The 16,636-nt window shown below is 37.1% G+C and overlaps 1 pseudogene; it reads right to left on the bottom strand.

The window, feature by feature from the left end:
- Positions 1 to 14,308: 14,308 nt before the first annotated feature.
- Positions 14,309 to 16,256, bottom strand: LOC149846209 (dynamin-related protein 4C pseudogene; annotated as a pseudogene).
- Positions 16,257 to 16,636: the final 380 nt, after the last annotated feature.

The following is a 16,636-nucleotide window of genomic DNA, read 5'->3' on the forward strand; positions in this document are numbered from 1 at the left end:
AAGAAAGAAAAAAATACAGATTTCGTTTTGATAGTTAATCGTTTTCTTGATTCAAGCATGAAAACATCTTGATTTAAGTAGATCGCTAGTGTTAGTTTAAGTTTTTATATTTTTGTCTCCTTGAATCTAGATTAGTTTAGGATTCGATTTAATTTAGGAAAGTCTGCAACAAGTTTTTTTTACTCACCATTGTTTTAGATCAAATAAATAGAACTTTGTTTTCTTAGCCGATTAGTTTTTTTTTAGTGTTTTTCTAAAATCGTGTTTGACGTCAAGTAGAGCACAACTTCTGCAATTAAGTTAAGGCTGAGTTAGTTGATCAATGCCTGCCATTACGTTTTATTGAAGATTTTCTTTTTGGTTAGTTAGACTTTTTATTAGAAAAGAAAAGAAAAAAAAATCGGTAGCCGTATAATGTAGTTTTCTGCCAAGTATTTTTTTTATAGCAACTCTAACTCTATTTGATATCCAACGTTGAGTGTGTTGACTGCCAGCATTGATTGGGCTGCTTTTCTTTGTTTTTATGTTGATATGGCTGTGTTAAAACTTGGTTTATAATATATAGGTTAGCGTGCTGCATTTATTATAATCTGTCTTGCCTAAGACGCTAGTTGTATTGCTTTATCTATTAGATGTCTAATATTTTGTTAGTGTGATTTTTGTAGCTATGTATTTCATTAGATCATGCATAGTGGTTTTCATTAGACGTGATTTCCTTAGTCGTGAATAGCTAAATTGTTTTTAATTCTTTTAGATTAGCTGTAGTTCTATAGTTCAGCGTTAGTTCGTTTATTTGAGTTCTTTAGTTGCTAATTGATTCACGTGTTAACTGTTGGTTTAATTTAGTTAGTTAATTTTTTTATCTTGTATATAGTTTAATACTAGTTTTATTTGATTTGGGTTAGCCATTTTTTTATGCTTAGTTCTTGTTAATTGTTATTAACGTGTGATATTAGATTAAATTAATTAAGTAGTTGTCATGTTCAGCTGATTGTATTCTTGTTCATTTAGTTTAATTCTATAGTTAGTTTCTTGATTTCTTGAATTAGTTAAGCTTAGTTTGTTACATTAGCTTCTTGATTGATTAGTTAGTCAGGTTGTTTTGTTATTTTGTCTTTTAGTGTTAGGTTATTAGTTAGTTCATAGTTTAGTTCATAGTTTAGTTTAGTTAATTCAAATTTTGTTTCTGCTGATTTTTTTTAGTCATTAACTAGTAAATTTTTGATTATTTTTTGTTGTACCGCTTTGTTTATTGTTTTTGTATTTTCCAAGGAAGCGTTGGAACATGCGGTAGAACCCTTTTCGTGCCCTTGAAGTACTCTCTAAGGTCTGTTCAAGCACTCAGAAGTGCCCTCAGGGAGCTCTCAGAGGGCAAAAGACAACATGCATTACATGTTCCATTAAAGGGAACACAAAGGGGACAAGAAGACTCAAACACTGAAGACATTTTCTCTTTCTTTTAGAATTAGGTTTTTATTTTTATTTCAATTATTTGAGTTTGTAATAAGGCCATTAATTATTGTTTAAATTTTTTGTAGAGGGTTGCACTCTATTCTTTATTTACTCAATTAATTGATTTTTTTTTTTACAATAAAGAGTAGTTTAGATTGTATTGAATACAAACTATTACCCATTCTCTGAGTTTGACCCGGACGCCACCACTCATGCGAGCCGGTTTTTATATTTTTGGTGTCTGAATTTCACTTGATTTTGATTAAAAATATTATTTTAAAAAGAGTTTTCCAAAACTTACACTAGATATATAGTAGTTGGACTTCAGGATTTGACCTATTTTTAGTATCCGCCAATTTTATGCAAGATGAAACTTAAATGTGTTGTATTAAGTGAGGACATGGATTTAAAAGCAATGCTTGATAATTAACTTAAAAAGCCATTCATAAAAGTTGCATTGGTTCATGCATCCATAATGAGTTGTGTAGTATATGATTTTGACTGCTTGAATTACTTTGGTTTATATTGCAAGTCTGTTTTAGGTATAAGTAGTGCTTTAAGGCCTTCTTAAACTTATGTTTGATTTGATGAATGCTTCTTTTCTTACTTTTGGATTTTGAGAGGATCTTGTACAAGAACTTCGGTTCTTACCCTGCTTTTAAAAACCTTTTTCATGTATTGAGGCTCAGTCTTAGCTGAGCAAAGTGATGATGGGACCGGTTTGCTGGATGAAGCGATAATTTATGATTACATTTAGTTTATGATTCTAGCTGCTATAAGAGTTAGAGTGTTTTGGGAACTTATTGAACTTAGAAATTTGGTTTATTAAGTTAATTACATTCAATTTAAATTTATGGATTTAATGAATTTATGTTTTGGAATGAATGTTGGTTTGGTGAATATTAAATCTGTAATGTGCCTCAGATTCATGGGTTGTCTTTCAACAATAATTTTAAAAACATGTATTCGTTTAAAAAAATCATGTATTTTTTTTAGCATTAGTTTGCGGGCGTTACACTTGCGTTTCTAGCTTTCCTGTAACTCAATTTTTGCTGAGTTTCGCATATCAAAAATTTTCTCATTTTTGTGAAGGTCAGTTTGGGGTCATTACAGAGTTTATATTAGAGCAGGTTAGAATCAATATCATAAATCATAAACTCGCACTTCAGAAGCAGTTTTCGCATCAATGTTTAGAAGTATTTCATGAATTTTAATTATTTTATTTGTCCTGCAATTATGAAAATTGTTATGCTAGATGTAATATGGACTGCTAAAATTAATCCATTTATGATGATTAAGTTGTGTGGTTGATGTAATTATTTTTCGATAACGATGATCAAGCCTAGGGGGGTAGGTTTGATCTATGGGCATAGTCTAATAACAAAATTTTTGGTTTGGGTTAATTTATAGATAGTATACTCATAACCGAGCAAACACTCCAGAGAATTGGCAGGAACATCAGAACTTCCTGACAAATGCCCTCAACAACCTGACCGAGATGGTCACTACCCACATTCTAGCCCAGACTGGTATGCCCGCACAAGTCACGAACCCTAATCCTGGTGTGGTGACATATAAGAAGGTTCTGAAGTTGGATATGTCGACTTTTTATGGGAAAGCTGACCCTGAAGCCATTGAATGTTGGGTTAAAGAAATAGAGAGTGTCATTTGCATCCTGCCTATGCCAAAAGAAAGACTGACTGACTTTGGCACGTACCGTCTGAAGGGTGATGCTAAGAAGTGGTGGGACATGCTTCATAAAGTTAAGCTCGCCGGGGTGGATTCCATATATTGAAAAACTTTTCGAGAAGCATTCTTGGAGGCTTATTTTCTCTCGTTCGCTAGGGAGAGGATGCAACATGAGTTCCTTGAGTTGACTCAGAAAATATGAGTTTGATGGACTACACCACCAAGTTACAGAGTTTCTTGTGTTACTGCCCCAACCTATTTGTTGATGACAAGGTGATGACATCGAAGTATGTGCGAGGACTCAAGAACGGGTTGCGGTTTTGTGTGATGACTAGCCATCCTACTACTTTTGGCGATGTGATTGAGTCAACTTTAGTCCTGAATAAAGAATGATAGCAGTTCAAGGGTGGTCAGTCCAAGAAGCTAGGCGGCAGTAGCAGTGGCAGCGATAATGGTAAAGCTCGAAAGCATCCATCTACTAGTGGTAAGGCACATGGAGCGCAGTCCAAGAAGCAGAAGACTCAATAAGGGAACCACCAAAACTGTTATCAGCATCAGCAACCACTGCAGGCGAAGACTCAACAGATGTGTCGACGATGCAACAAGAATCATCCCTTCGGTGCATGCCCACTTTTTACTGGCATCTGCTATCAGTGCAAACAACCAAGGCATATTACGCAGTATTATCCAAACAAGCTGGGAGCTCAGGGCAACCAACAACAGCAGAGGCCTCCACAATAGTAGGCACAATGGAAGACCAATGGGAGCGTGTATGGCGCTACAACAACAGAGCGAAATGATCAGAGCGATCTGATCGAATGTATTATAATTGTTGTCGATCATCTTGCAGATGTTATATTCGATTTGGGTGCCACCCATTCTTTTATTTCTTCTTCTTTTGCTGGATTGCTTGATATTTCACCGTCTAGCTTAGAGACAATGTTGGAAGTTATATCTCCTTTGGGGGTATCGACACATTGTGCTATCTTCCCGTGGTTAAATTGGTTATTGATGAACATAAATTGTTTGTCGATCTAATTTTACTCGAGATGATGTTTTATGATCACATTTTAGGTGTGGATTGACTATCTTAACATAACATGACTCTTTAGTGTCGGGGTAAGAAGGTGAGCATAGAGTGAATCGACCTATAAGCGTTGGTATTTTAGGCGATAAGGCCCACTGGCGAGGTGAAGATCGTATCAATATTGAAGATTTTGAAGTACTGCAAGCAGGGATGTACTATGTTCTTTGCTAGTGTGACAACAATCGATAGCCAGAAGTTGTCATTGGAGCAGTTGGATGTAGTCCAAGAGTTTCTCAATGTATTTTCAAAGGATTTATCAGGATTATCACCTCATCATGAGATCTAGTTTTCGATCGATTTGATGCCTAGAATGGCACCGGTGTCAAGAGCGTTGTATTGTATGACACCTGTTGAGCTTGTGGAGCTAAAGAAGTAGTTGCTGGAGCTTCTTGACAAAAGGTTTATCAGATTGAGTGTCACCTTGAGGTACACCAATTTTGTTCGTCAAGAAGAAGGATGACTCAATGAGGCTATGTATCAACTACTGAATGCTGAATTAGGTAACGATGAAAAATAAATATTGTTTGCTCATGATAGATGACATGTTCGATCAGTTGTGCACAACGAAAGTGTTCTCGAAGATTGGCTTTCAATCGAGATATCACCAATTGCAGATCAAGGTAGAGAACATTGTGAAGACTATTTTTCAGTCCAGATACGGGCATTATGAGTTTTTTGTGATGTCTTTGGGACTCAAATGCCCCAACAACTTTTATAGACTTGATGAATCAAGTCTTTCAGTTATGGTTGGACTAGTTTGTGATAGTTTTCATTGATGATATCCTGATATACTAAAAAAGTGAGGAGGATCATAAAGAGCATTTGGGGTTAGTGCTGGAAACATTGAGAGAGCACAAGCTTTATGCTAAGTTCTTAAAGCGTGAATTATGGCTAGATATTATGTTCCTTGTCCATGTCATCTTGAGAAATGGTGTCATGGTAGATCCGATGAAGGTGAAACCAGTGTTGTCTTGGGAGCAGTCAAAGACTGTCATGAAGATTAGGAGTTTCTTGAGATTGGCTAGATACTATCGTAGCTTTATCAAGGATTTTTCTCGAATAGCTACCCCATTTATGAAGTTGTTGAAAAAAAGAGTAAAGTTTGTATGGATGGCTCATTGTGAGGAGAGCTTCCAGAAGCTGAAGAAGAGGTTGACTTCGTCTCCAGTGCTAACTTTGCCATCAGGATCAGGAGGTTTTGTGATGTATAGCGATGCCACGGGAACTACACAGGGTTGTGTCTTGATGCAATACAAAAAGATGATTGTTTATGATTTTAGGCAATTGAAAGTGTACAAGAAGAATTACTTAACGCACAACTTGGAGTTGGTAGTTATTGTTTTTGCACTGAAGATTTGACACCACTATTTTTATAGAGAACAATTTGAGATTCTCTCTTATCACTAGAGCCTCAAATATATATTTACGCAGAAGGATCTGAACTTGAGGCAGCGTAGGTGGCCAAAACTCCACAAAGATTAAGAGTTCTCCATCGCTTACCATCTGGGTAAAGTGAATGTCGTGGCATATGCACTTAGTAGGAAGACTTCAGTCTCAGCCGCCAGCCTGATTGGAAAAGGTTTGGATTTACTTGAAGAATTTGTTAAGTGGTAGCCGTTTGCAAATGAAAACGGGTGTATATATTCTGCAGGGATGAGAGTGTGACCCAAGATCATAGATCGTATTAAGGCATTACAGTTGGATGATCCAGACTTCAAGATGTTCAAAGCACTCAAAACCCGAATGCGCAGTTCCACTGTGAGGAAGATGGGACCATCATGTTTGGGAAAAGTTGATGGGTTTCGAAGGCTCTCAGAGAAATGTTGATGAGTGAAACAGACATATCGAAATATTATATTCATCTAGGTAGCACCAAGATGTTCAAGGACTTACATAAAACTTTTTGGTGGAATGGGATGAAACAAGATGTGTCAGAATATGTGCCCTAATGTCTTACTTGCCAGCAAGTTAAGATTGAACACCAGAGGCCTAGTGGGCTTTTACAACCTTTGGACATCCCAGACGTGAAAGTCAAATGACATCTTAATATACTTTATTGTGGGACTATCGAAGACTAGTCGTTAGCATGATGCCATCTAGGTAGTAGTGGACTGACTGACGAAGATCCCACACTTTCTGCCAATCAAGGTGAGTCAAACCTTGGAGAGTTTGGCAGAATTGTATATCGATAAGATAGTCAGGTTACAGAGAGTGATGCAACTTTTTGTAAAAGTATTTTAAATAATGTTTTTCAATAAAATCACTTATATAAATCATGTATCAAATTTTAAATTTTGGTTCACACTAGTGGTGAAGTCCGGGTCAAACACATGAAACATGTTTAAAAACTTTTGTACCCCACACAAGAACTATCTTTATTGCCTTGAATAAAAAGTAAAATATAAAAAGTGCTATCCTATGTGGAGGGCTAAAAAAAATAAAAAGGCCTTATTACAACCCAACGTAAAGTAAATGACCCTATGACCCTAAAAAACTAAAAATCTGTAGGGTCTTTTTCTCTGTGGTCTAGCCTTGTTCGCTTGGATGCTACAGTTGAATCTTCAGGCTTAAGGGTCCCTTTCTCGAGGGGCACATCCCTGAGGGGCACGTCCCTGAGGGGCTCTTCGCACAAGAAAGCCTTCCCTGAAAAATACAAAAACACAAAAATAAAACACAAAACAAAAACATGAAACTATTTCTAAACACAAATATTAGTTATGTAGAAACAAGAATAAAAAATTAAAATTAACTGAATGTAACAATCTAACTAGTAACAAACTAATGTAACAAACTAATATTCTAACTAACTTTAAAACAAACTTGAAACACACTACCTACTTGAATTCAAGAAAAATGTTGAATAAAAAAGTAACTAGTTTAAACTATGAAACAAGTAAATGTAATCTAACTAGTTAAACTGAAACTAGTTTAAACAAGGCTAATAAACTAATGCTGAATTGCTACGTTAACCAAGTAATGAATAAAACAAAAGAAAACTTAAACTAAACTATAAAGTAACTGAGCCTAACATTAAAATCTAAAACAACTAATTAAATGAAAAGTGTTGAATCAAACAGCCTATACTAATAAATAACATAAAAAGAAACTAATGAGATTAGATGGGATTGGATTATGTGTGCTGAGCAAGAACCGATATTAGCGTCATTCACGTTGGACCGTGATTGACGTTAATGTCCAAAAAAAATGATACAACGTGAAACGTTGTACCAGTCCGTGCCTGATATGCGGGTGTCTGCGATCTGTTGGACTTTGAAAGAAATTTATTTTGCAGCAAAAATATGCAGGTTCCAGCAAGCTGCAGATTGATGGACTGGTCAGCGAAGAAAACAAACTGCAGATCGAAAGAAAAAAAAATGCCGACTTAGAAGAAAACGCAATTCTGCATTTTGTCTGCACTCACGCATGGTCTGCATGATTAAACACCACACATCGTGTTTCCCTGCTGCAGTTTCAATCTGAATTGTATGAATGCATAGGATTGCACAGATCTTCGTCTATACAGATCTGCGTTATTAGAAAGTCATGCAGATCGTTTATTGGTATTGTTGTTTTCACACTGTGCATGATCCAATCAAAACAAAAATTGTATATGACATGAAACAAGCGACAATGATGATCTATGAACTAACTATTGCAAAAACTTGAATTTTTAATCTATGCTAAATAAAACAATCAAGAAAGAATTGATTTATGCAAAAAAAAAATAGAAACTATATTATGTATTAAAAGAATCTATAAATAAATCTACCTAGATAACGAGATGGGGGAGAAGAAATGTACCTTGTGGTCACTTCCGATGGAGGGGTTGAGAAGAAGAAGTGGTCGCTCCTGTAGTTGAATGCACACTCCAACGATAGGGTAAGAAGCATCAACAAAAGCAAAGATCAGAGCTACGATGAAATAAAGATCAAAGGAGAGAAGAATCAGGGAAGAATCAGTGATCAAATGAGAACGAAGAGGGAAGAAATGAAGGGGAGTGGGAGGAAAGTGGCTGCCATTTTTCTTAATGGAAGGACATCGACCTCTCTCTAAAAAATATTATTTATAATCTAAACCTAGGTCAAAACATGTTCTTTCTGAAAACTCCTTTTAATTTTTCAAAATTCTAAAATCTACTCTTCCAAAAACATGTTTTCAAAAAGTGAAATCTTTTAAAAGAATTAAAATACTTCAAAACAAGCAGGTAGACTCCAATTTGTGCAATTTTCCTTCTTTTTAAAATTAAAACATCCTAAAAAAATGTTGATAAGAATGGGTTTTTTAATCCATTTTACGACAGATCATGCATAAAAACGTGAATCTACAATGCATAAATTATGTATGATCAGAGAGTACCACTTTCAATTGTATCAGATCAAGATCCTCACTTCGCGTCATGATTCTGGCGATAGTTGCAGAAGACTTTAGGCACCAGATTGAAGTTTAACACAACTATTCATTTGCAGACTGATGGACAGTTCGAGATGACAATTCAAACTCTTCAGGACATACTGAGAGCATGTGCATTTGATTGAGTAGGAGATTGGGATAAGCATATGAAACTTGTAGATTTTTCATACAATAATAGTTATCCTACTAGTTTTGGTATGGCCCCATATGAAGCCTTGTATGCTAGGCCTTGCAGATCCCCAGTATGTTGGGATGAGGTCGGAGTTAGAGCAGTTGAGTCACCAGAGGTGATCCAACACTCTTTCAATCAGGTGTGATTGATTCGCCAACGATTGGTTGTAGCATAGGGCCGACAAAAAAATTATGTCGATCAGAGGTGCAAATAGCTCAATTTCACTGTGGAAGAGCATGTTTTTGTGCAGATATCGCCGATGAACAATGTTTTTAGGTTCAGGAAGAAGGGGAAGCTTAGTCCTCAGTACGTGGGACCTTTTGAGATCCTTGAACAGATTGGTGAGTCGACATATCGAGTAACACTTTTTTTTCAGTTTTTTCAGATCCACAACGTCTTTCATGTCTCGATGTTGAGAAAATGCATATCAGACCCTTCACATATTATTATTCAGTATGAGGTAATCAAAGTGAAACCGGACTTGATGATAAAAGAGAGACCTATGGAGATTGTGGATCATCAGGAGAAGGTGTTTTAAAGTAGGACGATTCCATTGGTGAAAGTGTGGTGGCAACATCACAGATTGAATGAATGCACCTGGGAGACTGAGAGCAATATGTGCGAGAATTATCCATATTTATTCAGTATGTTTTAATTTTGTAGACGAAATTCTTTGAAGGGGGTAGGGATGTAAGACCTTATAAAATTTTTAGGTTTTAAAATTTTCAATTAATAATATTTATGTGTTAAATAATATTATATTATTATTTAAGTGAAACAACAAGGTTAGTTTAGGTGTGAACCCTAGTTGGATCGTTGACCCGGTGAATGGGAATCCATGGTCCATAGCTATTGAGAGTTCCATATTTTTTTAAAACCCATTTGGGCAAATTTTATCAAAATATTTTTATTTTCTTTAATACATTAGTACTAACCTAGTGAATTTAAGTACAGTTTAAATTAGTTTTACTTGTAGATGCATTTACCTTAGTTTATTTTACATTGGGTATTCATGCTTGAAGGTTATTCATTGCATTAGAACTAATTTATTTTGTTTTAGACAATTTAGGTTATTGTTGTGATTTATTTTTTTTAGTATAATTAAGTTTTATCTACTGTCTTTAGCAGTACTTAGGTCCGATTAGGTCTGTTATGCTTAATTCTAAAATCATCTTAGTGCCTCGAGTGCTTGCTTTGATTTGCTTTTTATTGTGGAATTGAATTTTAAAATTGAAAATTGCAATCATTTGCACACGTCATTTCATGTGCATTTTTTCAAGATTTTTCTAAAAAATCACTTCTATTCTCTTCATCCATACGTTGACTGTCTACAAACCAAAAATCAACTCAATCAAAGTTGATTTGGTCAGGTTTTAAAACATTTTGCAAAAATTGTTTTTTCGGGATTTCGAATTTCAGGACAGGCAAGTTCCAGGATTTTCTTGATTTTGAAACACTTATATCCGAAGTTCTCGGATGAATTTTTAGATTCTGTAAAAAGGGTCAGATTTATGCATGTGTCAGAAATAGAACAAAATAAATTTTAGAATTTTTTGATCTGTTTTGAATCTTCAAACTGTCTATTTTCAAAAACTTGTCAGAAATGATTTGTGCACTATATTGAGGGAAAAACAGATATTTCACTGGTTTATTAGTTTTCTGTAAATTTTTATATTTTTCTGCATAATAGTTTGTGTAATTACAGTAGTTAGCTTTAATATAAATTAGTTAATTTAATTAGCATTTATAATTTAGCTTATTTTATTTTACTTACAATTTAGTTTTTCGTAGTTATTTTTAGAAGTAAAATTAGTTGGAATTTAGAATTAATTATAGTTATTTCATTACCAACTTTTGATTTTATTTGGTTTAGGTTGATAAATCTCCTACAGGTTAAAGGTTAATTACGTCAAGCACGAGAAAGTTATACTTGGTGAAATGACAAAGATACCCCTGTGATCTAGAGAAGGCTTGATCAACTTAATTTAGGATTTGCTTTAGTTAATTCTTATTTTTTTTAGTGTGTAACTTAGTTGTAGTGTTTGATTTCATTGTAAACATTTGTGATATTAATAAATTTAAATTTTTTTATAGATATACGAATATTATCCCGTTCCCTATGAATTCGACCCGTACTCGCCACAAAAGTGGAAAGTCGGTTTTTATTTATTTGGTTGTAGATTTTCCCAAGCTTTTATTAAAAAATATGTTTTAAAAATACCATTGCAAAAAGTACAACCACAAGAGATGAAATTATTTCTTAGATATCAGATAAGGAGATGAATTTGAGTACGAGTTCAGAAACTGATCCATTTTATCCTTCTGAATGGATTAGAAGGTGGATCCAGATGAAAATGGATCTGGAATGATTAATTAGATAATTGATATCTAATGAGATTCCAGGTTCATAGAATAAATTGGACTCTGGATATGGATTATAGAATGAATTAGATGAAAAATCTGAGTTCGGGATGAAAAATGGATATCAGATCCAATATTCGAATTGAAATATGGATTGGATCTCGAATATTGATAAAATATCAGATAAAGAAATTGATCCAACTCTGAATTGGGACTTGTCCCAGTTTGAAAATTGATAGAAACGATGTTCTGAAGAAATTATTATTTTTTTGTTTTTGCCCTGCAGGGGTAGAAAACACGGTATGAACTAGTCTTAACTAATTTGAACTAGATAGAATTGAAATAGACTGAATTAAAAGTTATTTATACTAAGGTGAATTAAATATGGAGCTAAAACACTAGCTCAACCGACTGGGGTTAGCTCATTTTTGGCTGAATTGAGTTGTCCACGAATGTGAAAAGTAGTTTTGAACTAGAATCAGACCATTCAAACTCCTAATGAACTCAAATTAGACTCAATGGGATAAGATATAATGGATTTGACTGACTTGTGAATGATTTGGCTAAAATTCGAGCTAAAAAAATTAACTAAATTTAGTTGAAATAAACTGACATTGTTCATCGTGAGCTCGAGGGAGCTAGGAATGATTGACATTCTAACTCTTCTGAACTTAGAATGAGCTTGGCTAAGTCTGACTGACGAAGGACTAAGGGTGATTTAGGGGTAAAATGATAATTTTATTGATAAAATGAGGATACACTAACCTCTAGACTGGGATAAACCTAGGGGCGAGACTCTACATTGCCTTGCAGGAGGTGGGCATCTGTGAAAGAGGATGTCCAAAATGGACTTAAAAATTTTGAGGTGTTTACAAGAAACTCGTTACCTCTTAGGGGTTTGACGCAGGTTCAAATCCTACCAGGCTCACGTGCACGTTTTTGAGAAAAAATCTGTTTTGCTTTTTGGACAAAAATGCCTTGAAGCTTACACACGCACAAATGATTTAAAAAAGACATTATTTGCAATGACAAAGAATGTAATGTAGTGGAAAGGTTCATTGCCTATTTAGGGACAGACCTTGGTTCAAAACCCCCCATTGCATGTTGGGTTTTTATATCTTGGTATTATGATATCTTTTTACAAAAAAAAAAACATTAAAACCCAAACCATACATTTTATCTACTCCAGAAACAAACGGTAACACGAGAAGTTATCACATATTTTTTTCTAAGAATTTAAAATAGCTAAAATTTTTATGCCATTTTCTATGAATTGAGGGATGATCACGTAAAGGGCTGGAGAGAATAAAAAAGTAAATGAGTTAGCTAAAATATCTCTCCTTTTCCATGATTTTACTTGAAGGTTGTGCACATAAGTGTGGAGGGCAAAAATAAAAAAGAAAAGAAGTAGCTGGGGGAAAACAAATGTGTGTGAAGGAGAAAGGGAAAATTGGTACTTTGGGTTAGATCTTATCAAGAAGAGAAAACCGTGAATTAGAATGGGCGGTTTCTGGGTTTAGAATTTTTTTTTGAAAATGCCTAACCAAAGGAGAATAAAGAAAGGAGAGATAGAGGCCAAAAATCGTGATTCACGATTTGCTCTCTCTCTCTCATCTCATCTCCTTCTTTCCATCTCCATCTCCACATGTTAGAGGTGTTGTGCCACGTACAACTAGGAGGAAGGACGACCACCATCATATCCAGGCCATGTCCGGAGTTTTTTCTTGGAAGAGGTAAGGGGTATTAGATTCTTATACATGTGCATGGTGCCATAGTGTACTCGTATGCTGCCATCAGAATATGTATGAAAATACATATATTCTGCCATAACATAATTTTTGAAAATAGATCTAGTGAATCCTTGCTTTGAACTGTACAAAATTAGAGTATCGACGTACCTGCATCAGTGAGACCGATGACATATTGGGTGTAATCGAACCACACTAAAATGCATAATGGGTAATATGCAGTTGTTGTGTAAAGGAAAATCTATATCCGGGTTATAAAAATAAAAAATAAATAATTGTGAGATATGAATATGATCTTTGAACGCATCTTCCCAGTATGAATCTTAACATTTTATTCTGCCTGCATATGCAGTGTATTTGGAGCGGAAACGTTTGAAAAAGGAGAAAAAAAGAAGCAAGAAAGAGAAGGCGAAGTTGGCTAGCAAAGAGGCTAATGTTGGGACAGATGTTTCATCTGCTTTTGCTTCATATGCAGAACTGCAAAACGTGAATCCTGCAGTTGAACAGAAACTGGTAAACTGTGGTGAAGCCAAAGTCGAGGGTTCTGAAGGAAGTGGTTCTTCTTTGCCCAAAATCACTCAAATTCAAGGGTCGAAGTATAATTGGTCAGTCGCAGTGAGCTTTGTAGAATTAAGCTCGAGCAGTTAGATTTAGAGGTACTTTGGCCAGCGATTTTTTGTACCTTTGCTTGATTTTTGTCATCAAGGAAAAAAATCACATCTAGCTGAGCTTATGTATCATCATCCCGGTATTATGGTATATGAATGAATGAAAAAAGAACGTTTTTCTTTTTTTCCCTAATGTGCAGTGTAGCAAATCAAACTGTCTTCCTTGTGCTCGTAACTGCGAGGGATCAGCAAATTGATGTAAATCAGTGTGCTGTAGCAAATTTGTTGGTATGAAGATTTACTACACCACCTTTCCTTGGACGGCTGGTTGAGCCAATGTTTGAATGATGGCCAAAGGTTTGAGGGAATCCCGAGCACTTGTTTAACCAAGTAATCATTCGTGGCTGGATTTGTGTATGTCGAATTGTAATGATAGCAGCCTAGTGATTTTGGGTGATATTAGGGTCCTCAATTAGACCTTATTAATCAGGATCCAAACCGATGCCAATTAAAAGATGTGGGGGATATATGGGATTCAAAGCATGGTAGATTCATTCTCCATCAGCTTGCTTGACACTGTTTAATTCCATTAATGAGAAATTAAACAATGGCATTGATGCTAATGGATAAATATCATGACGAAGGAAATTTAGTTAGTAATGAAAAAAACACAATCAGAATATAAATATATCGATATGACATAGCCTAAGCCATATGATTGACCAAACAGAGACTGACACAGGGCACACACGATGGGAAACCAACTAGAAACAACCACAAGTTACTCTAAATCCTCCAACTTGGTGTGGGCAGCAATCTGATCCATTATGGATGACAGTGCATCCTTAGCCTCCCGCAGCAACTGAATGCTGTTGTTGAGCTGCTTCCGCTTGTTCACGGTCATCGATAATCCCAGCACCAAGCTCCTCGTTCACAAGTTTCTGCAGCGCAAATATGAGGTGCAGCGCCACATTATCCACCAACCTCATCACAACAACCTTCCAATAGGCCACCACCCTCATCTTCATATCAAACGCCTGCTCTACAATCAGAGAAGGGTGTTTCCTCAGGTGTCCCACATCAACCTCGCCATATCCCTCGAGCATCACCTTCCCCCCTTTACGAATATCATTCAACACTTCCACGAACTGATTTTGGTGGCCAATCAAGCTCGACCATGTACTCCTGTACTCGGGATTGCAAGTATAATCCGTGATCTTCTCTGTGTCAACAATCTCCTTTACTCTCTCCAGCGACAGAGCCCTCATCTTGGTAACGACGTTTTGAGCTGCCCTTTTCACAGAGAGCTGAAGCTGAGGGTAAGATTTGGAGTGCATCACGAACACACGCAGAACCACTTCCTCTAGATAGCTCCACACCTTGTTGATGAATTCCACGGGAAAAACAGAAAGACGCCTCACTTTCTCATGCAACAAGGTTAAGAAAGCCACTCGAGGCAGGAAATTGGGGAGCCAAATTCCTTGCGACTCCTCTAAGACACGCATCTCTTCCACCAGGAACTTTGATGGCAGCAGACCCTGGTCGGGGTACTTTGTCCGCAGTTCATTCGCGTAGCAATCGAGCATGTCGGCCAACCGGCCGGTGCAGTGCATGGACTCATCGTCCGGGAACTCTTCATACTCTCCTCTCAAGAGTATCTTCCTCAGTGACTCCTTTGAGGCACCCACAATCCTCATGAATGCTGTCATTGCCTCGGAGACGGTCGTCAGGCACTTGGGGAGCTCGCTTATCTCCGCCATGTGGAGGTTGAGTTTTTCGTTCACCTTCGTGACAATGTCCGGCAAGCATTTAGCGAGTATGGAAGCTTGAATCTGCGTCAGCTTTTGAGCTAAAACGGGAACACCGACGATCGATTTATCGATCTTCGACAGCAGGGGATGGCACTTAAACAGTTCGGCTTCTTTGCACCTGGCGTCTGAGTACGACTCGTCATTTCCGACTCGGTTTCTAACACAAACGTAACCGAGTCCGATGTTTACGTCATCTGCTGTTACCTTCTCCAGCAGACCTTCGGGAGCCTTGTCGACCTTGGTGACGACGGCGAGAGTCCTCTCGCCTGTTTTGTCAACGCGCTGGGACATCCGAATCGACTCGCACGTCGGGAAGTCGACGGTAGCTGATAAAACGTTGAGAATTATGCTTTCTTTGGGGCTGATGTACTCCATGATCAGGCTCGCGATCTGCTCGTAGATGTCTTCGGGTTGGCCGTGCACCGGCACCCTGGTGATGCCGGGAAGGTCGACCATGGTGAGGTCCGGCATGCCTCTCTTCCTCACCACCAGAGTCAGGGGTGTGTTGGAGATGTTCTTCTCGTTCCCTGCTACCTCCTCGGTGGCACTATTGATGGCATCGGCTATCTCTTTCTCTGATGAAGCAACAGACTTTCCTTGGTACTCTAGGACCAGTTGGGGCTCATCTTGGTGGTGATTCTGCAACCTCATGATCAGAGGAACCCTGGTGCATATGCCCTGTCCCCGGGGGAGGCTTATCCCGGCCAACGACTCGAGCACGCTCGATTTGCCGCTCGATTGGTCGCCGACGACGACGATGGTGGGGAGTTGGATCCCTTCTTTCATCACGTTGAGTCGCCGGAGACGGTCGACGGCGTTGAGGAGTGGCCGTATCCGTTTCTCGTAAGACGAAGCTAGGTGCCCCACTTGCTCGGCCATTTCTTTCTTGCTATCACGAGCATCAGTTTCGATCTTCATGGCCTTTTGAGACTGTTGTTTAAAAGGCAGAAAGTTTTCCAAGCACGATCAGAAAATTGAAGGATCACTGAATTTATAGCTTCTGTAATAGTTGGTAACTTGGTATTGTTTATATAGAGGGGAAAGACAAGAAAGTAGAGCGTCGCATCTACATTTACTACTAGACATGGTTCGTTGGAGTATTTGTGTGCCTTTAAACTAGGCATGAGAGAGAGGGTGCATTCACATTGAATTTACGAGTAACGGCGGCTTGATGGAGTATTTGTTTGCTTCTTGTAACTTGTGCTTTGTTGGTAAATACTAGCCGTTATATGTTCTTAGTTATCATGAAAAAAAATAAAGAAACGTTATCACTAATGGTTACTTAAATGGGTTTCATA

This window comes from Nuphar pumila, chromosome 2, assembly GCF_984573655.1.
Source record: "Nuphar pumila chromosome 2, dmNupPumi1.hap1.1, whole genome shotgun sequence".
In the NCBI taxonomy this organism is placed as follows: domain Eukaryota; kingdom Viridiplantae; phylum Streptophyta; class Magnoliopsida; order Nymphaeales; family Nymphaeaceae; genus Nuphar; species Nuphar pumila.